At 37.4% G+C, this 21,662-nt stretch overlaps 1 protein-coding gene and 1 long non-coding RNA gene across 3 annotated transcripts in view; one reads left to right on the forward strand and one right to left on the reverse strand.

The window, feature by feature from the left end:
• The window catches only part of LOC128088467 (uncharacterized), a 166,038-nt gene extending 164,888 nt beyond the window's left edge, over window positions 1-1,150 (reverse strand). Inside the window, exon 1 of the long non-coding RNA XR_008210265.1 lies at window positions 775-1,150. This is a non-coding gene — a long non-coding RNA (uncharacterized LOC128088467). The remainder of the gene's footprint in view (window positions 1-774) is intronic.
• SUGCT (succinyl-CoA:glutarate-CoA transferase) overlaps window positions 1-21,662 on the forward strand; it is a 330,926-nt gene that overhangs the window by 145,308 nt on the left and 163,956 nt on the right. The window lies entirely within an intron of this gene.

Genomic DNA, 21,662 nt, shown 5'->3' on the forward strand with positions numbered 1-21,662 from the left:
CAGTAATACCCATGCCTCTCAAACTCCTAGAGTAGTTTCTGTCCCAGAAAGAGTTGCATATTGCTTCCCTGCCATTCACTAAAGTGCTGTCAATTCTTTGGTTTCAGAGAACCTGTATTTGATGTCTTACTCTCCTTAAGGTAATGCCATCCAACATTAGCCTGATGTAGTTGGGTGTAGTGAGTTCAGTTATTTGTAACTTAGAAATCCCTCACTGAGCTTTTGTTCATATAAGCTGTGAAACTTGCAGGTCTTGTAATTTAACTTTTAATTAAGTCAGTTGTTGCATTTATCCAAAGTTGGATGACTCTCAAGTCTGTTATGTGTATAGGCATGGTTAAGTGCATGTATATTCTATGAAGCCTTGCAGCCTGAACAGAGAGTTTGTACACTGAAGTGACTGACTCAGTTGATTGTTTAAAAGTTTCTTCATCAGGGTGTTTGCTGAATCCCTGATGCAGAATAGTGGATACATGATGCAGAACATGGATATTCTTTACTTTCCCGACTGTATGTAAATCATGTTTAAGAAAACTTTTTATTTTTTTATTTATTTTAAGATATTTTTCTTAAGTAGATGCGTATCTGCTTACTAAACAAAATTTATAGTAGGGTCAATGATAAACACTGTCATTTCAGAACTGAATTTCAGGTTTCTCTCTCTCTCTCTCTGTACTGCCTCCAGCAAACAGTTACAGTTTGGGCTTCTTACTGTATTTTTACATTTTCAAAAATAATTGTCACCCTCTGAGGGCTGGAGCACCTTTCCTTCACTATGAGGAAAGGTTGAGGGAACTGGGCCTGTTCAGCTTGGAGAAGAGAAGGCTGCAGGGAGACCTCATGGTGGCCTTCCAGTACATGGAGGGAGCGAATAAACAGGACGGGGAACGGCTGTTTGTGAGGGTGGGTGGTGATGGGACAAGGGGAATGGTTTTAAACTGAGACAGGGGAGGTTTAGGTTGGATATGAGGAGGAAGTTTTTCATCAGAGGATGGTGAGGCACTGGCACAGGTTGCCCAAGGAGGCTGTGGATGCCCCATCCCTGCAGGCATTCAAGGCCAGGCTGGATGTGGCTCTGGGCAGCCTGGGCTGCTGGTTGGCGACCTGCACACAGCAGGGGGTTGGAACTGGATGAGTGCTGTGCTCCTTTGCAACGCAGGCCATTCTGTGATTCTTTGGTCTATTTATGAAGATAGATATTGTGGACTGACTTATTTTTTCTTTATTGTCTTGTTGTATGACAAGGCCTAGCCTCCTCTCCCACCCCCTCTCCCCACAGGAAGCCAGTGAACAGTGAGGAGTTGCTGCTTGACTGAGATAAAAATAAAGAATTTTACCAAAAATGGTAAAGGAATGTGAGATAATACAATATAAAAGGAATCAAGAATAATAAATCAAATGGGAACAGAAGAGCTTCCTACGAATATGCTGCAAGCATGGCAGTGGGGAGCAAAAGAGAGCATTGCATCACTACGTAACTGTGTATCTCCCTCCCAGAAATATGCGGGAAGTAGCAAAGTGCTCTGGAGACTGTAGTCCTCCCTTAGCAGCTGTCCCAATTCCATCACTTTATTGCATGATGTCATGATATGGAATACCTACGGAAGACCATGGCGATGGGTTGAATTTTTCTTTCCTGTCTCAGAGACCCTAAAGGCTAGCATTTGTCATTGGTCTGGTTTGTGGCAACCAGGCACGGACTCAGATGTGAACGATCCCAATCATTTATTACAGGTTCTAACATCCCTTATCTACATTCACAACTTTCCTCTTTTAACTTGCCTTTACATGTCAAAAAAACTTTCCACAAATGCTCCTTAAGTGTGCATGCAGGCACTTTTCCAGTCAGAGCCATGAGTCATTCCTGGCCTTGCACTCTTCCTCCAATCAGGGTAATTATCATGCGGCCATCACGAAGCTTACTTGACTTGCTTTTCTCTTCTTCTGGAGCTGGCCTTGGTTCTCAGCGTTGCTTTTTCATGCTGTTTGTCTTGATCCACAGCTGCTGCTCTGAATAGTCTTTCTTGTATTCTCACAGTGGTTCACTTTCAAATAGAATGGTTTGTAATCAGTACAACTAGAAACGGTGCTGCTTTGCAATATGAGTTCTGGTTTGCAGGCACAGAAGTACTTAGAATATTTTCAAGAATGACATTCAGCAATTTGCATTTCTGTAGCTGCTTCCATTTGAGAGATTCTGATGATGACAACAGTATTCCAGCAAGGAAGCAAACACAAAGCAATTGCAGAAACTATGTAGATCACGTTTTGGTTATCTTTTGATCTTCAGCTGATTTCTCTGAGTACTCAGTTCAACTGAAAAATCTTAGCTCAGTTCATGACCCTTTTCCGTCATCCTGAAACTAGGTGATTTCCCCCTCTTCAGACTGAGTTCTTCTTGGAGTACCACTTACTGCAGAAGAAGTGATATTTTCAGATGATCTCCTGCAATGTTCACTTGTTATTATACTTACGCAATAACATTTTTTTTTTTTAAATACTGTTTTATGTTTCTTGCTGACAAGAAGAAATATTTGAGTGTGTATGTAGGCTGAGTAGGAGTTCAGATTTCCAGCTAATACAAAAAAGCATTAATTAGTCAGGCAAGTGTTCCCTGTTATTACCATTTTCCTTATCATCCCTAATTGATTTCATGTAGGTTTTATAATGATTCCAGTAGAGAGTTTGTAAAGAAGTCTGCAGTATCTCCTTGCTGTTCTTGGTCACTGCGGCCAAGTCTTGTTGCCACTGTTTTGAAGAACTCATCTTAAGCTTAAAACTGACTCAGCATTTGAATTTCAATACTCTGAGCAGTCAACTGCATGCTGAAATTTTCTCCACACAATTTCAGTTGGCTACTTAGCAACTGTAGCATTTAATTATAGATTTAAATCAGAAGTTGTGACATTTTGTAGTATGTGTTTTGGGGGTAAAACTTCTATTTAAGTATAAATCTTGATTAATATTGTTGGTGATCTCAGGTGTTTTGAAAAATGTTTTAGTTCCAAACAGCCATGTAAATGTATGTCAACGTAACGAGTGCCTAATCTTGAACAGGTTTACAAAAAGGCCTTTGGTGTAACCCAGCTGAATTGTGGTTGTCAAGAATGGCACCTCAAGTACATCGTGTCTCACATAAGAGAAAAATGTATTTATAATTTTATACATGTGTGTAATGGCCTATTAAAATAAACATTTCTGTTAGGAAAGAGTCACCTCAGTGCAAACGTAGTGCACTGAAGATGATTAATAGTAGTACTATATATGGAGATCTTGAGTTACACATTGAAAAGGCAAAGAAAATGATACTGCTGGAATTTTGAGCCAAGTTTAGGAATCTCATGAGAAGGAGACAAAGATAAATTGAGATGCCAAGCAGACAGTATTTACACTGAGGATCCCAGTTTAATATTTGAGAAAGAACAAGTAGTAAAAAAAGCATCTTTAAAAGCAAAAACCAAAAAATCCTACTGGCAGATTGTCCCTATTGTTTTGGCATCCCACTTTACGATTTAAAGGCCACTTTTTCTGACTAACCTGAAAATTGTGAAGAATTGAGTTAGGAGACTTCTAGAAGCCTCTTAATATTGTGACAAATGAGCAGGGTGGCAGGAGGAAGACATTTCCATAATACATCTTCTTAGTCCTTGGTGTGAGACTATTTCTTAGAGGTTCCAGCCAGCATTCGTCTGAGCCATCGTAACTCAGAGATTAACCTGATCCTGAAATGAAACCTCTACACAGGGCTTCCTAAGATAAAAGGGCTTGTGAAAACTTGTGTGAAAAAGATGACTTCAGTTCTTTGAGGCTCTGGTCATAGAAATAGAATCATGGAATCATAAAATCATAGAATAGTTTGAGTTGGAAGAGGTCTTTAAAGTCCTCTAGTCCTATTCCTCTGAAATGAACAGGGACATCTACAGCTAGATCAAGTTGTTCACATCCCGTCCAAGCTGACCGTGAATGTCTCCAGAGGTGTGAGATCACCCCAAAAAATTGTCTGAAAACTGTAAACTACAAGGATATCTCTGATCTTCTAGAGCTAACCAAGGCTTTGTCCAGAAGAAGAGACTGGACAATGAGCGTTAGTGATCAAATGTATCACCTAAACTTCTTTTCAAAACTGTTACAAAGTATTGGGCATACTTAACACATGATTCAGGAAATGTGATTTCTGGAATTATAATGACCAGCAGAATGGTTATTTCCACTACAGAAAGAGTTCTTCTTTAAAAAGAGAATGTAAGCAGCAATACAAAGCAACCAACCTAGCAAGAAGACCATATAGTCAGTGCTGAACTCTGGTGAGGCCCTTGAAGGAACTTGCTTGCCATGTTCATATTTGAGAACTAGTATCCAGAAGGATGGCATAAAGGTGCATAATCAGTGGCTCACTGTGCTTTAGGGATCTCAAACTTCAGATTTTGTTTTGCACTTTACTTTTCACTTTCCAGAAATCTGTTTTCAGCTTTGTCATCAACCAATTGGTTGGTTTGCAGTAATATTGAAAAATACCTCTTAAGCTTGCCTGTGCCTTGGTTCATAGAACCACAGGAGAGGCTGCTTCTCCTGAAATTGTTAATCCATGAAGAACTCTATCTGTTGACTATCGAACCTGTCAGTTGGACATGGGAAGTCCAATAAACTGTTTCCTACCAACCTTAATGGCTTGGTACCTGAGGGTTGATTTTGCCTTTGCAGATACGCTTCTGCCAAAGGTATTCTTACATTCCCCAATGGAGCAGGCAATAGAACTGCTTTTTCTCACAGTCCTGAATTCACATCCAAAGTGGACGTAACTAGAAACATCATTTAGTATCTGCGTATCTTATTTTTCTTTCTACTACTGTATTCTATGGGGTTACAAGTGAAAAAGGGGAAAGATGGAATTTTTCTACTCTTTTTTGTCACGCTTCTGGCTATCCATTTCACTAAAACAACTAGACTATAGCTGTCTCTTCCAATCAGCAAGATACAGACTTTGAGTTTTAGAGAAACTTTGGTGTTTAAACTAAATCTGTAATGCCAGATTTTGTGGCTAAACAAAACTAGCCATGAAACAAATATTCCCATTTGCTTCTTCTTCCCCCTACCCCTGAGAAATCATGATGTCAAAAGAGAATAATGGTCACTGACAACTGAAGCATAATTTTTGTAATGATGATCCCTTGGATTTAGGAACTACTTTGTACAGGTACTAGGAACAGGCAGTCTCATCATTTTCTGAAGGAAGAGGGCATCCTTCAGGCTCTGGAGTTACCAGGCCTTTATCTTCTTATTATTCCAGTAGTTTCTCTTGATGTTCTTGCATATCTTTCTTGTTTGTACCAAATGTATCCTAAGCATGGTTTTTATAAAGTAATCTGTGGCATTCCACAGTTTCCCCTGTAGATTCATTTTTGACCTTTAATCTATGCCTTATGTAGGAATTGGTGATCTGTCACTGACTTTCTTGAGCTATTTTGGACTATGTTATCTGTTCAGATTGAGCACTTTGATAGAAAACTTATTTTCCTTTTTTTATTTTTTTTTTTTTTCTTCTTACTTGTCTGTTGCTATTGAAAAGTACTGACAGAAGAAAGGGAGGCTGAAATTGTGGAGTGTGCAGATGAGTTAATGCTACTGCCTTCCACTTTCATGGCATTTTTCAAGCTATTGATTCTTTATTTTTAACATTTCCTTTGAGAATTTAACTTTGGATCCCATTGTGTTTCACTCTCCACACGATATTTTCTGGATCTGATATATTTATGTATACAAGTTATCCTATTTCGTAAGATGTGCAGGAACTTCAGTTACATCGATGCAGTGTTCTGTTACAGCTTATTCTCCCTCCTAAACTGATAGATCTGAAAGAGGAAATGCTTTGCAGAGCAATCCCTATTGACTGTAATGACTTGCTGCATTTTTCAGTCTTGTCTGAGGATGTAAGAACATGCCTATAATGTCAATGTCTACTTGAGACTTTTCTAAGGCATCTGTTTTGAAACACTGAAGATATATCCTCAATGTAGAATGTTTCTTTTATTGCCTTTTTTCTGTCATATGTTCTAAGACTAGTAAATAGGCTGCTATAGCTAGGGTTAGCTTTAAATGTGTTAACAGAGATGATATTTCTTATCTTCGTGGTGTAAACTCAAAATATTAGGAAATTTGGACAATGAACTTAGGGGGTAGAGACATTCAGGTGTATCCTTTCAAATTTAAAAAAACTAAAATGTTCCTGCAACAGCTCTTCTAGTTGAAATTAAAGGTACAGAAAAAAACAGAGTAACTGCTGATAGAGTAAATATCTCAACTCTGTCCTATATCACAAGCAGGTTTTAAAAAAAAAGCACAGCAAATTATAGATTCCTTGTGATACCATGTGCTATTACAGAACACTTCAGTCCAGTCATTTTTCTTATTTTAGAGTAAAATGCAAACACATTCACTCTCACTGCATACATTTTACCTCTCTTTTCATATGACTGATGGAAAAATAAACATTAAATGAAGGCACGTGGAGGTAGTTTGTGTCTTTACAAGTCATCTAGGAAGGGATGTAGAAGGAAGCGTTACTGTCATTTCACAATGCAAAGTACTTTTTCAAGCTTGGCTATTTTAAAATATGTATATGTTTTTGTTTTTTTTTTAACATACCAGATTTTGCATCTATAAGCCTTCACTGCTTCAAAAGGAAAGACAGATGTGCTCATCATACTGTAGATGTACCTTCTCTGAGGTGGTTGCCTGTGCCTCATCTTGACCTGTGTCAAGTCAAAGGGGCAAAATCCAGTGATGCTGTTCTAGCTGAACTGTCTAGATGACCATCTGAAATAATCTCCGAAGTTGGTAGGGTGACAGCTGTGACTGCAACACAATACTTTAGTTATGCCCTTAATTAAAAGGTAATATAAAATATCAGTCTCCAAATGATGAGGATATTAAAAAGAGAATGGAGTGTATTGTGGAAAAAGCAGTGCAACTGCTCTACTGATGGCCATAGAATTGGTTTGTTCACCTTTTTTCTTCACTCCTCCCTCTCTGATGAAGCAACCAGTACATAGACCAGCCTTACTAATACAATTTGGCATGAGTATATAACATTAGGTCACCAATTTGCTTATTCAGGCTGCTTTTGGGAAGAGAACTGAAAGCCTAGTGCTAATTACTCAGTCTTAACAGCTCAGTAGGTGAAAACAGGATTAACAAAGAATTCAAAAATCTATTTTATATTTTTCAAATGAAGCAGTTGGGTTTTGGTTGTTTTTTTTTTTGTTTGTTCTGTATTTCTGTCTAACTTTTGTCACGAACATTTTTTACTGCATTTGTATGCATCATTTTATCAAATGAGAGGAAATGAATATTATACAGAAGTGTAAAATCTATACATACAAGTTTCAAACTCGTAATTGCTATGCAGAAAGCATGGCTAGGAATTATTTCACCAATTACAGCCCACAGTCTTGTTGCAGAGGAGTCTTGCCTGCTGCTGTGTGCAGTTACTTATGAAAATACCACGTTTGCCTGTTATTCTGGAATAGGCTAAAATTGCATGTAAAATAGACTGCAGCTTGATTTAGCTATATTTGAAATTATGATAGAGAATGAAAGGTAATGTGAAACTTGTTATAGCTTATAAAACTTTTTATTTTTCTTTATGGTAATCAAAGTATGTTATAATCTCCTCAAAGCTGTTGTGTCCCAAATTCCTGCTTTATCTGTACTTTTAACATTTGTTCAAAAACTGAGTGATTAAAAAAAAACACCAACCATAGGCTTACAGAGATCATTGTGATTTCTCTATTTAGTAGCTCTGTGTTTTAATTGGTTCAGGTGAGTGATAAAATTCACCCCATTCTGCTTTAATTCTCCTGTTGTGGAGTCACTGCAGCTGCTCTCAGGAGAGCAGAGTACTAAATATATTTGCTGGCTTCACGATGTTTTCTGTTACCAAAAGAAAGCATTTTTCCTAATATGCATAGCCTCATACAGGCATGTATCTTCCTAGTAAAAAATATTTAACTGATAAACCTTTATTTACTGCTTCCTTGCAGAAATTGATGTATGGTCCTGACTTTCTTCTGATAGGTGAAAATATAGCTTAAAAGGGGTGGATTTTTTTGCAATTTTTAAAAATGTTTTGTTTGTTTGCTTTTTTTGTATTCTATCTTAGTTTTCTTGTTTTTATTTTTAACAATTGCATTCATTAGAATTGATATTTTTTGGTGAATTATTCATAAGGGGAATGGTTCAGGTACAAAGGAAATTATTTGTAATTTGCATCAAATTCAGCAGCTTTAAATATTGTCAAAAGCTTAAATGTGAACAAAATATTAAGGAGATGGTGAAGTATTTTCTGTTAAATATACTACATCTCAGATCAAAAGGGAGATCTGAAGAAATGTTTTCTCTGACTCATGGGGATGATCAACGGTGTAAATGTTATGATGCTCTGTTAAGCCCATGAGACTATTAAAGTGAAAAAGAGACTATATTAATAGCTTAAAAGTTAGAAAACTCTGAGAAGAGGAATGCTATCAGTACTGAGGTTGCATTAATCTCAGTCATTCCGTTTTTCTGATCTAACGAGCTGAAAACCACATGAGACCTGCCAGCACCTCCTTTGGACAAGCAGAGCAGGGAGGGCGTCTATGGAAGAAGTCTAGAAGTGGTTCACAGGACGGATGTATGAATTGGTTTTGGTTCAGTTTGAACACCTCGAGAAACCTAAGCAAGATCTGCTCTTCCTGTTCACGGTGTGGACAAAAAGCTTTTTTTTGTTATTATTTTTTCCCATGATCTCCAATTCAGGTTGGTCTAATTTTTAGGATCATACAATCCTTAGAGTTGGAAGGGACCTTCTACCCTGAGACTGGCTGACAATTATTCACATAGCTCTGACGTTTAGAATCTTAAGAAGTAACTTCATGCCATGAATAAAATTCATCTCTTTTTCTAAAATTTTGCTCGCTTAGCACTCCAAAAATATTCATAAGCATTTTCCATGCACTTTGGGAGCTTTATGCCAAAGCTCCAGATTTTTCTGTAAAAAACTACTTTAAAAAAAAAAAATTGTGAACATTCAGCCTTCAGATGCAAAATCTGACTGACCTCACAATCCAGCTTTCTGCATCGTGGAAGTAATAAAAGTTTTTGATATGGTTGCATTTACTTTATTTATTTATTTATTTATTTATTTTTTCAGTTGACTTGAACTCTGTTAAATATTTCACATTTAAAAACACTATCCTGTTTTTTTGAATTGGTACTGTTTTTACTGTGCCATATATCAACATGGATGATGAGATGGGAGATGGGTAACAGAAGATGACAAAGTAGAAAAAGCATTTTTTTGAGTCACTCATTTCTAGGCATAAAATTTTTCTTAGATTGTGTGAAGTGTGTCTTTTTGATCAGGTACACAATTCAAAGCTTCGGCAGAGTTGTCTTCATAGTTTGCATGCAGTGGCAGAAGTTTTTTGTTGATTTGTTCATGTGGATGCAAGAAGTTCTTGGGGAGTTGGGCGCGTTTTCTTGATTCCAAGTGGAATCAAAAGGGAATAGCACCTGAGAGAGAAATTTCTGCAGGAATATTTTATGAGCCCTTTAGCATGGCTTTTGGGATATGCTTTCTTGTTCCTGAGTAGCTCAATGCCAGAAAAGAGTCCATTGTAGTAATGCACAATTTATGGATGTGTTTTCAAAGGAAGGTGGGATCTCCACATGCTTGTATTTACTTTGGACTTTTCCTGAATTCAGAGAGCTCCAGGGACTTGAATCTGAAAGGTACCTGAGCATTTGTGACCCGAGTTCATCAACCTGCATTGTCATCATGCAGTGTTGCAGTAGTGTGACTACTCATGCTTTTGTTACAGTGTAATGGTGTAAACTTAATTATATTTAATATTTTCAATTGTATTATTGGATTTTGTGTATTATTCCTCTAGTAAAGAGTTTTCATACGTTTATTTATGTAGCAACTGACTCAGATGGTTAGTCTGCGCTGTCTAGGAGCAATACAGCAATGTTAATTAAAAGATACACATGAATGCAAAAGGCACAAATGCTGCTACAGTAGGTTAAGTTCTAGCTATTATAATTCTAGCTATTATAATGTGCTGACTCCCCTAAAATTATTTGTGCAATTTAAAGATTTGTGTACTTTTATGAATTGGAAACTTCATTTATTTCATTCAGTGATGCATGGAACATGCAGTACATTTTGTGTATTTAGCTTTTGTATGCCCAATAGGATATACCATAGTCTTGTTTTCCCAGAGCCCATGCTGATGCCAGTGCTGTTTAATCTCTTTATTAATGACCCGGAGAATGGGACTGAGCTAACTTCAGAAACTTTGCAGATGACACCAAATTAGGGAAAATAGTTGATGTTCTAAGAGAGTCTGACTGCTGTTCAGAGGAACTTTCACAGGTTGGACAAATGAGCTGGCAGGAATCTCAGGAAGTTCAGGAAGACCAGATGTGAAGTCCCAGACTTGATGTAAGATATAAAAACCATGTGCAACAGAACAGCTGAGGGCCTGACTCAATAGAAAGCAACTTTATGGAGGAAGACCTGAGGATTCTCATGAACAACATGCTGAATGTGAGGCAGCAATGTTTCCTTCTCAGAAACATTCATTCTGTGCTGCATTGAGTTGATACAGTTGTAGCATCAAAAGTGCACGTTGACAGAAGAGACAATGAACAAGTTGCAGCAAGGGAAATTCTGATCAGATAGGAGAAAGAAAAGTTTCATGGTGGTGATGGTCAGGCTTTAGATCAAAGAAGCTGTGAAATTTCCATCTACTAGGGAAGGATGATAAGTGAATGAACTAGACTGTAACTGGTCACCTGACTCTAAAGTTGACCATGCTTTACAAATAATTTGGATTAGGAGGTACCAGAGATCCCTGATGATTGAAATGATCATATCCATATACTTAACATACTGTTGTGTTAATTATGTCAAAGGAGAAAAGTGATGGCATCTGACTGGGCAGGCAAACTAAATGTGAAACTATGCAAATAACAGTTTGTTGGACTGCAAGCAACAGCTGAAACTGAAAAGGAAGAAGATTATCAATATTTCAGTGGTTTAGATGCACTATCAATCTGAAATTTCAATGGGTCTGTTTTTGTTTATTTCTTATTTCTACCATCTTTCTTCACTATTCCTACAGTGGATATGTTTTTTACACAACAGATTGTATCCCTTTGCCCATACTTGCAGAATAAGGAAAAAGGGAGAGATCTCCCTGCCTAAAAGATGTATCTAGAATAACTTTTTCTTGTCTGATTTGAAAAAGTAGAGGAGAGCAGATGCATAAAGAAGCATGGCTTTCTAGGGTGCATTGCATCAAATTTTAAAAAGTGCATAAAACAGACGGTTTTATTTAAAGCATCCTAAGCTGATAAGGGGAAAAAATGGGGATACAACACACAGGCTGCCAGTGCAGTTCTCATAATTTAAATCTGGAAGGCTGCACAGTACATCTGTTTAACATCTTGCAGTTTCAAGAACTCTGCCTTGAAAACCTTCTGTCACAGTGACACATGAAATAGAAGGTTATGTTATGACTTTCAGATGCAAACCTGTAGAAGTATTATCTAATAGCATACCATCTTTTATTAACCCATTACTTCTTCTCACCAATAAGTGTCTTTAGCCAGCAGTTTTGGAGTAAAATGCAGCATAAAGGAGAGAAACATCAAATCTGACTGCAAAAATAATCTTTTAATGACTTTAAATGACTTATTTGCCATACGTAAATTGTCATTTGGCTTTGCGTATCTGTGTGGCTCCTCATCCGTTTTCTCTACTGCTCTCAATATCTTTGAGCTGCAGCACTTCTTTCTTTGATTAAAGAAGTGATACAGATTATATTATTTCTGAAAAACTGACAACCATTAGATGGCAAAGAATAATTTAAACAGGTTTAAAGTTTATGATACCGTAAGCAACAAAACAATAGAATGGCTTAGGGACTATATTCTTGATTCAAGGTTATGAAATTAAAAGAAATAGGATTGTAATGGTTGTCTTCAAATATTTGCTGCTGCTGAATCTCAGAATTTATAACATTTATCAACCTTTGCTTATAGGACAAAGCCATAGTAGAACAGTGGTGTTGTTGATACATTCTTGATGGAACTGTGCTAGGAAATGTTTATTAGGCAAAGAGTGAGGTTTGCTTGCTTTTAGTGGTTAGAGCAAGAGTCATTCTTCAGCGTGCTGCACAGGAGTTATCCAGAGTCTGCTGCAAAACGCAGGGGGTGCTACGATCCACTTACTGTAAAAGTTAATTTAATGTCTTACAACAGGATTTGTGGCAGACTGTGTGGTTGGCCTGCTCTGACGTGTTAGCAGCACCGCGCACAGAGTCAAAGAGAAATGAGAGGCTTTCTCTATGGCCAGGAGACATTCGGCACCTTGCAAGGATGTGCAAACATTCATCCAGACTTAACTGTCGGAGTCTGGTAGTTCCAAAATCAGTCTGGAGCTTGATTCTAACACTTGCCACTTCCACAGGCATTTGGGGTGACTCTGGTTGAGTTTTTCAACTACATCCTGCTGCGGTTTCTATATTTGCAAAATATGGCTAGTAATACTTACCTTGATAAAACTTGCTTCAGTCGTTGTCCACAAAGAACTTCTGAAATCCTGGCTTGAAATTTCAACGAGTGCTGCTATTAAATATATTGCATTTAATAAGTGTGATTTGCTGGCTGTCTTTACAAGGCACATATCCTGCCCAAGATTCAGCAGTGATTTCTTTGCTTCGAGGAGCTGATGCCACGCATGCAGTCGAGACATCACAACAGTGAGCTCTGCTGTGTGACCTGTGAGTGGGTGTGTGAAAGGCAGATAGCATTTCCTTCAGAGACATACACACCCTCTGACCCAGACTGGAGAAGAATCTGCTTTGCAGAAGGTTTGCTTCAAGGGATTTTCCACATGTATTTTATTATGTTAATGCTGATAGTGGTGACAAGTTGCACATTAAGTAACTGTTTCTTCAAAAATGTGCTGTTTATATTCTCCTTAGGAAAAGTGATGTAATACTGGGTTTCTCAGATAAACAAAGTCATTTGGTTATAGAATATGTTACTATTACGTATGAACCTTGGTCTCTTCTGCCCCATATGTACTCATTTTAGGCCTCTGGCTTTATATGATGATTACCTGCATGTTTAGGGACAAATGTATTCATATTCACTAAATTAGTAGCCAGTGGTTTCCACTAGGGAAATAAGTTTAGTATGCTGTTAGTAATTTGGTTTCAAAAATATCAGCAAGGTCCTCAACGTAAGTCAGTGAAACATGTGGTCCTAATCACTCCCTTGAAAAGGAGACATGGTCTATTTTCCATTAGGAACGGTGCTTACAGCAAATAAGTAAATACAGAATGAAATTTACACGTGTATTATAGCTTTGGTGTGTGTGTATGCGTTCAAACATGTATGTATGTGTGTATGCTTAGGCATATTCCCAGTGAGTGTAACATGATGACTGCTGTAATGCAGCCAGGATTACAGAGCAAGTTGGTTGGTTGGTAGAAGAATTGGAACATGCAGCTGTTCTTTAACATTTTTTTCCTCAGTCAACAAAGTTCAGAACTTCTATTTGCAATGTGTAATTGGCATAGGGGAGCCACAGTAAAATTTCTTTCAGAGGTGTTGGCATTTTATGAACTCAAAGAGCTACACTGATGTAAAAAAAAAAATGCAGCTTCCAACTCTTGTCCTGTGCTGTACCAGTGCACGTATCCCAGCCTTGGCTGGACTGGTTACATAGAACATGACCTGGGAGAATGAAAGTAGAGAGATCTGCCCATCAGCGGTCCCCAGAACTGCTTTGAAGGATCTGATTTATCCCACTGAGTCAGGAAGGCACCAAGGGTCTTTCTGTTGGCACCTTAACTTCTTCCCTACTTGGAACTGTAAAAGGATAGATACATTGGCTGGCAGAAATTCAATCTGGTTTGTCCCTTAGCGACATGCAGGCCAGGTGTGAAGCAGAATCTAAACCACAGCTTTTCCAACCTGACGTTTGGAAAATCTTGATGCTGCCATGAGCAAAATCTAACCTATAGATAAGGATGTTTATTGAGATAACAGAATGCCTGTGGAAGGACACAGGACTCCTTCCTGGGCTTCAAGGCTTGGTAATGTCTGTACTGTTACATCTTTAATCGATGCTGGGCATTTATTTGTTTTTAATTTGTATGGACCATTGTGTATGATCTCACTGATTGCTAACCAGGAACTTCCTGAGCAGATACAGTTGCAAGAGAATTCACACTAATCAATGAAATTTCATTCACAGAATTTTAGAAGTCATTGAAGAAAGGAAATTTCGTTTGTTTTTTTTTTTTTTTTCACAAGCACTGAAGCTGCTTCATAATTGAAAGTCATGTTTTAGTTTTATTGTTCTTTACACTTTCTCTTCTCTAACTGGAAAAAATATAGGATCCAGACCTGTGTGTTTCAAGGCTTTGTGTGTACAATTTACATCAAATAGATTAAAATTTAACATCTTTTAACATCCTTTTCTTTTTTTTTTTTTTTTTAATAAGATAAAAATGTATATTAATTAAAATTAAAGTATGTTCTCTAGGTAAAGATCACTTTTCCAAGCATCAGTGTAGATTTTTATCTACTTCTTCTCTGTTGTAAGAATTCAACTTCAGTTTTAATGTCATGCCAAATCTGGCATTTCTGGAACAGACAGATCCAAGTCTGCATTATCAAAATTCTTCAAGGGTGACTGTTCACTTTGGGCCTTTTCTTCCCAGCTAGGCAGAGTTCATTATCACAGAATCCTAGCCATGCAGTGTGCCAGGTTTTGCTTTTTCTTTTCTATCACAGGTACTGTATTTCTCCCGAAGGGTAGCTCAGACATTTCACCAAGTCAAACGTGGTCCTTATGAAGCTTCACCTCTGCAATGTTGTTTGATTTAGATGTGAAAGCTGTTCCTCTGACGAAACACTGTCCCATAGATGGCATATATAACCCAGTCCCAGTACTGAGTACTAAGTAAGTGCCCACACTACTATTTGTGTTTCAGCTCCAGGAAGCAATTGTAACACTTATCAATTCCTACCTGCAATCTAGCAGATCATTCAGCCACAGTGCAGGCTGATCAGGTATCGTTGTTGCCCACCCTCGTGTAGAGATGGAGTATATTTAGCTGTCCTGCATCTGCATGGCAAGTTTTACCATGGATGCATTCCCTGTGTCACATTTCAGAGGCTGAAATAATCATTACCTTAATGTTCTCCAGTTTCTCTTGCATTTATGCAAAGTCGTGCATCTGGTACTTTTGGCAGTAGTTAGAGTTATGCAGGTTTTCCTGCAGATCGTCAAGATAAATCTCTCCTTCTTCCTCTGACACTTGCTATATTGTCATCACCGATCCCCAGTCTTGTGCGTTATTCGTGGTCTTGTTTTCAGATGAGGGAGAACATAAATGTATTCATTCTTATAACCTTCACTCAGATCAAAATTCACTGTTCAAGAAAATGGCTTGGGCTTGTCCGTAGCATCAATGGTGTTTTCAGTATGTTCTTAAAATACTTTAAGTGCTTAACAGAGTGGCAGTGTGTGCTAAGTCTTTCCTGAATCAGGACTATAATTTTTTGTGTCAGTTGCAGGAGACTCATTGCAGAACCTTCTTGGGTTGGATCTAAATAATGTGACAGCCATGGAAAGGCTCCTTTGTTGGGAAGCTAGGAGGAAATGCATATTTCTTTTCATCATAGGAATACATTTACCACTTCCTATTTTACTTATACATGTACTTGTATATATGTGTATGTAGTTGGGAATACTTTCAAGTACAAGGCTTGCTCTGAAAGTAATGCCTCCTATTTTATTTTATTTGCCCACAACATCATAAGCAGATGTTGGTGGTACAGCAGTAGGAGTGGAACTTTCCCACTGATGTTCTGTTACATTTTGTTGCCGTATGACAGATGGCAGCAGAAGGGTAGTCTGACAGAATGGTGTCTGACACGGAAGCGCATGTGAAGCAAAGGTGTGCTATTTTTCCATGTGGAAAAAAAAAATGGCACCCACTGACATTCAACACTGATGAACATTTATGGAGACCAAAGAGTGGATATGAAGACAATGAGGCAATGGGTGGTGGACAACAATACACGAAATACAAGCTGTGTTCCAGATGACGATGCACAGCTATCACACCACAAAATGAAGAGCTTCTCAATCAGCTCATCCATGTTAATTGGCCAGTGGTGATGATTATGTTGAAAAACAATACCTTGTAGCTGAGGATTTACTTTATCAAATAGTATTATTGTATTATTGTAGTTCTGATGGAAACAAATAGGAGGTATTACTTTTGTAGCAACTTATATATATAATAAATTACATTTATAAATTATGTATACATAAGGTAGATTCCTCAACTTGCAAGTTGTTATAACTTTAGCTGTGCTACAGCAGAAAATTTATTCTCCCTTTTCTCTTTAGTACATTGTGACACTACAGAAGTGTGAGTTATTTTTTAAATCAATTCACTATTCTTTTAGCTTTTCAGAAAGAATAATATGGAAGTAATGTGTATTCTTCTCCATGGCTGCTCATTGCCTCTAGTATTCCACCTGAGTGTTATCAGTACTAGGACGTGGTTTGTGCCTTTGGACTAACTGGGGAAAAGGATTGAGAATTTAAAGCAGACAGGAAGAGAAAAGAGCTATTATCAGTTCTCGATACTTTACAAATGTCTTTGTAAAGATCTTTTCCAAATGTTTAGGAGATTTGGGCTGTAACTAGTTCATGGAAGAGTATTCTCTACATTTATGTTGTAGACTTCATCCAAAGGTTCAATGTACGTTACTTCAAAGCCATCTGAAAGAGACAGAGCACCAGATTTTCAGAGACAAGGGGAATGCGATTAGAATAACTCGTGAAGTTAGTTTGTAGAAGCTGTAAGGAAGATGCATTTTCAGTCCCTACTAAAATCCACAGGAGCTGTCAATGTTCAGTTTATGAAAATTGGGCCAGATTTTTCAGTTTGAAAGAGGGAGACAAGCTCAGAATGCTTCCCAGCCTAAGGATCATGGGCAACATGTTGGCCTGAAGTGTCTTGCTCTTGATAAGAAGAGATGACAAATGAGGTAAAAGTTTATAGTAAAGGATATTATTCTTGTAGCAGGATACAGGGGTTCAAAAAGAAGCAGCTTCCTGTATGTTTTACATTTGCTTTTTTATGCAGGCTATTAATTAGAGACACTGATTTTTATAGGAAAGTAAATCCCAGAGTCTCAGTTCTTTCTTAAGAGAATATAATTCTCTTCATTGACTTTGTGAAGTAGATTTTTATTATTATTTTTAATAAACTGTGTCAAAATAAGAGATAAATTTTTAATGCTGTTCATCGCCATTGGTTAATAATACTCACCACATGAACAGTTCAGCACTGTAAAGAGAACAGAATGAGTACTGTGTGCCCAGCAGCACAATTTCCACTCTAATGGCTTTGACAGAAATTGTTTTTTTTTCTTTTTTGAGTGCATGGAAAAGGTGAGATGATGTACCTTTCTTACTGACACAAAAATTGTTCAGATTGAGTCGTGTCTGCTGTGGCCAAGAGCATGTGGAAGACCTACCTGTGAATTTTTATGTGTGACTTTCTGTCTGGAGCAGTATATACCATGAATGTCACAGAAAGTAGTGCAAATGATCCTGTCATGCAGTTGTGTCAATTAAAGCTGTCATGCCGAACCCCCTCAGAAATTGAACAACATTTTTCTTGGTTGTGGTTGTGAATTCAAAAAACAAATTTCGAAAACTTCCAATATAAAACCGTATCTCTAAGCCGAAGGATGATGCAAAGTAACCAAAAATATAGCTGGTTAGAGGGTAGAAACATTTTAAGGAAAGCAAAGGAAGTAAATCATACCGCAGTACTTTTTTTTTTCCTCAATTATTGAATGTTTATTTATGATTTCCCACTTCACTGTTTTGACGCCAGTATTTGGTTTAAGCATATGCCTTTCAATGTAATAATCATCTGCATAAAAGCATTTCTCCTTTCTGGATTCCACTTCTTATCTGTACATGTGAAAACTATCTGCTGAAAAGGTGTGGATGTTCCCAGGTAGCTTACCAGTAAATGGAAACAGCAGGGCAGTGAATGGGCCATGCATCAGACCAGTGGCAGTCAAGAAAAGAAACGGGATCTCCTGTGTTACAGGATAATGTTGCTTATAGTTTTGGTTTGGCTTTGTTGGGTTGTTGTTTGTTTTTGGTTTTGATTCGTTTGTTGCATTTTTATATAATATTTCAGATTTTTTTTCACTATGTCTGTGAACAGGTAAATTTTAAAATCAACAAGATCAAACTCCTGTGAGGTAAAAGTGCAAAATGCAGCTGATTTTGGTTGTTGAATTATTAAATCTTTATCATTTCAGTTTGGACTTGCTGTTTATTTGTAATTTTTCCCATATTTAAAGTAAAACAAAGAGAATGAAAAAAAAAAAGATGATGAAGAGTGAAGAGCAGGGAAATAAAAATACCCAAACCTCACTCAACTTATAGTATACCTTTCTGCTGGATGCAAGTGAAACAAGGCTATTCAGGGACACGGCATATTCAGCAGAGAATTCTGTGCTCTCAGTTCATGTAATGAACTGGAGAGAGCATGTAATGAAAACTCTTGTCAGGCAATGAATGATTTGTGAGTTTTTTTATATTTTATTTTGTTTTATTGTATTAGTGTATTTGAACTGAGACTTTCAACGTTACTTTCCTATCAAAATCAGTGTCTCTAAGAGTTGACTTGCCTGTCTAATGCTGGGCTGAAACTGGAAACCTGTGCTCAACTTTTGGCTAATATATCACATAGTGCTGAGATGACGCTCCTGTCCAGATGGAAATATTCAGTTCGTTGTTCATCCATCGTGATCAGAGTGTGTCATGGGGATTGGTCTGTTTGTTCTATTTTTGTTTCTTCCCTTTTGTCTTCGCAGTTAAATAGATTTAAGTGCATAAATGATAACTATGGCTTTAACCTAACATACATGTCTGCCTGTGCAATGTTTTTATCAGTAACACTTTTAGGAGGATGAGAGCAGAATGTACCTCATCCCAAATCATAGTCTAGTATCTACCAGGTTTGCATCCTTCTCCCTTCTTGTCTTCAGGCTATCTTTTCCCCAGGTCCTCTATTTTCTTCAGGAGTTTAATTACTGTATTTGTTTTCCAGTTTGGCAATACGGTTGGATTAATAGCTCATGGTATTTAGGGGACTGTGGTATTTGATGGATTGAGCATAAAACTGTCTGGGAATATCGTGGGTTCTGATTGTGATGTGTTCGTATTTAGCACTAGGAAAAATGACTTAACAGTGCACTCCAAGAGGGAAAAAAGTTTAGTTAACATAAATAAGAACATGCAATTAATTTTATGATAGTAATTGAAGATGTGATAGCTATGTGTTGAGGTTAGAGGAATGTCAAGATAAATCCTGGGCAGGATTCTAGAGTTAGCTCACATTGGTAATGTGATACCATTAGCAAAAGCTTCTTAATTTTCACTACTCAATTTCTTGGTGTGAGAATTATTAACTTTTACTTTATATATATAAGCAGGATAGATCAGAGAGCAGGTAATGAACTTTGATTCCCTTTATTTTCACTGTTGAATTCTGATGAGGAAAGATAAAACTTACAAAGTAAAGGACTGATTTTAACTACAAAGAAAATACCAATGAATCCTGACTACTGGAGCATATTCTGTGAGATTTTGGTATTAACAGTTTAAGTTACATCCTGTATGTGTTCATTTGTCGGGTAATACCAAAGGAAGGAAGCAGCATTGAACTACCTATTAATTCAGAACGAAAATGCAAGAAAAAAGGAAGCTGTGCAAATTATAAATATAAGATTTGTGTCAAATTTGTGTGAGAAATGAGGTTACCTGTATAGGTGATCACTAGCATAGATTCATATTACAGCTGCTGAACACTGTAGACAATTAGTATGTTGGCAAAAATGTAAATGATGAAATGCTTCCAGCACTTTATAGGTGTAGGTGTGTATCATGTAACCTTAAGTGCTTGTCTTTTTGACCTTTCATATTACTAATTCTAATATGGTTTAAACCTGCAGTCTGAGATTTGGTGTATAGTCCTTGTGCTCTCAAAGAAAAGATGAATATACTGCTCCAGTGTGCTTAATATATTAGCAAAACAGCTTTTGCTACGCTTTGTAATACTACACAGAAATCCATCCAAAGGAGAAGGAAAAATGTTGGTGAATGTGAATAAATAAGAAAGTGATTAGGTTATATGAAAATTGTTTAGATTCTGTTGAAAGTTTCTGTAGTCTACTAATGGCAGTAAGTACAGTTTAATTATTAATGCCAAAAAAAGGAGACTGAACATGGAAAGTAGAAAATTTTTCTACTTGTTATCACTTATGATTTTCTAAAAGCTATCCATATGGGTCCACTTGGTCTGGAATTATAGGCAAGTTGGTCTGTAGCCAGATGCTCCATCTCCTTGAGCTCACACCTCTCTATAGAACTCTAATGTTCCCCTGAAGAGTACTTTTTTTTTTTTTTAACCTCTCTAATTTAGGTTTGGCAGTTGAAACATGATGGCGATTGAATGTTTTGAGAATGAGCAATAAATAAAACCTTAAAACTTCCATTGTTTTGTCTCTCAGTTGCTGTGCTATGCAGTTGCATAAGCATCCGTAGGCTAATGTAGTGGAAATCAGATTGGATTACATCTGCTAAGGTCACATTTTGGTTAAGATTACATTCCTCTTTTTTTTTTTTTCTTTCCTCCAAAGCTACAGCTATCCTCATTTGTATCATAAATAGAGAAATATAAAGGAGGAGTGCTTTATTTTATTTTATTTTATAAGACAATGTCCAACAAGGAATTGGTTGTGTTTCAGAAGATAGTTGGGCTAATCTAAATGACACACTTGCAAGGAAAAATGGTTTCTCTTTCCTACCTCCCACCCCTTGTAAGTACCATGTTATTCTCTTCTTCCACCATGACAACCTGTTATTGTGCCTCTGCCTCTCCAAATTTGATCTTCCCATCATATGGCTCCTTCAAAATATTCAAGCCCCAGTAAGCCAGTGGGATTTGTGCCTCTTTGTCAAAGCAATCCAACAAGGTAAAAAGTCGCTGTATTGTGAAAAACATATGGTGTCTCTATGGTGGCTGTGAGTTCTTCACCTTTGGCAGAGCTTGGAAAGGAGCAGGGGAGAACGTGTTTTTTGGCTGCTAGTAGTGGAGGTAGTAGGGTCATGGGATCTCTTCCAGTGGAGTTTCAAGGGAGTTTCTTGCATAATACAGAACCAGAACTTAGAGAGAAGACATTTAGATCACTGTACAGGATGTGGAAGTTGTGTTTGCATGAAAGGCTGGAGTTTTGTTGATTGGTTGTTTCTTGTATTTTGGTGGCTCTGTGTGGGTATCAAAAGATTGAAAAATACTAAGGTGATATAGTAAATCTGCAAAGTAATAGAAGCAGAGCAGTCTTGAACTAAAATCAAATCACAGAACTGGGCACACGGAAAATTCATCTGTATCTGATTCATACTGAAGATCCAAACTGGGAATCATAAGGTTCCTTCTTCCATAATATTTTCTAGAATGCCCTAGTGTACTTTTTGTACAACACAATGT

This window comes from Tympanuchus pallidicinctus, unplaced genomic scaffold (assembly GCF_026119805.1).
Source record: "Tympanuchus pallidicinctus isolate F22 unplaced genomic scaffold, pur_lepc_1.0 scaffold34, whole genome shotgun sequence".
Taxonomy (NCBI): Eukaryota; Metazoa; Chordata; class Aves; order Galliformes; family Phasianidae; genus Tympanuchus; species Tympanuchus pallidicinctus.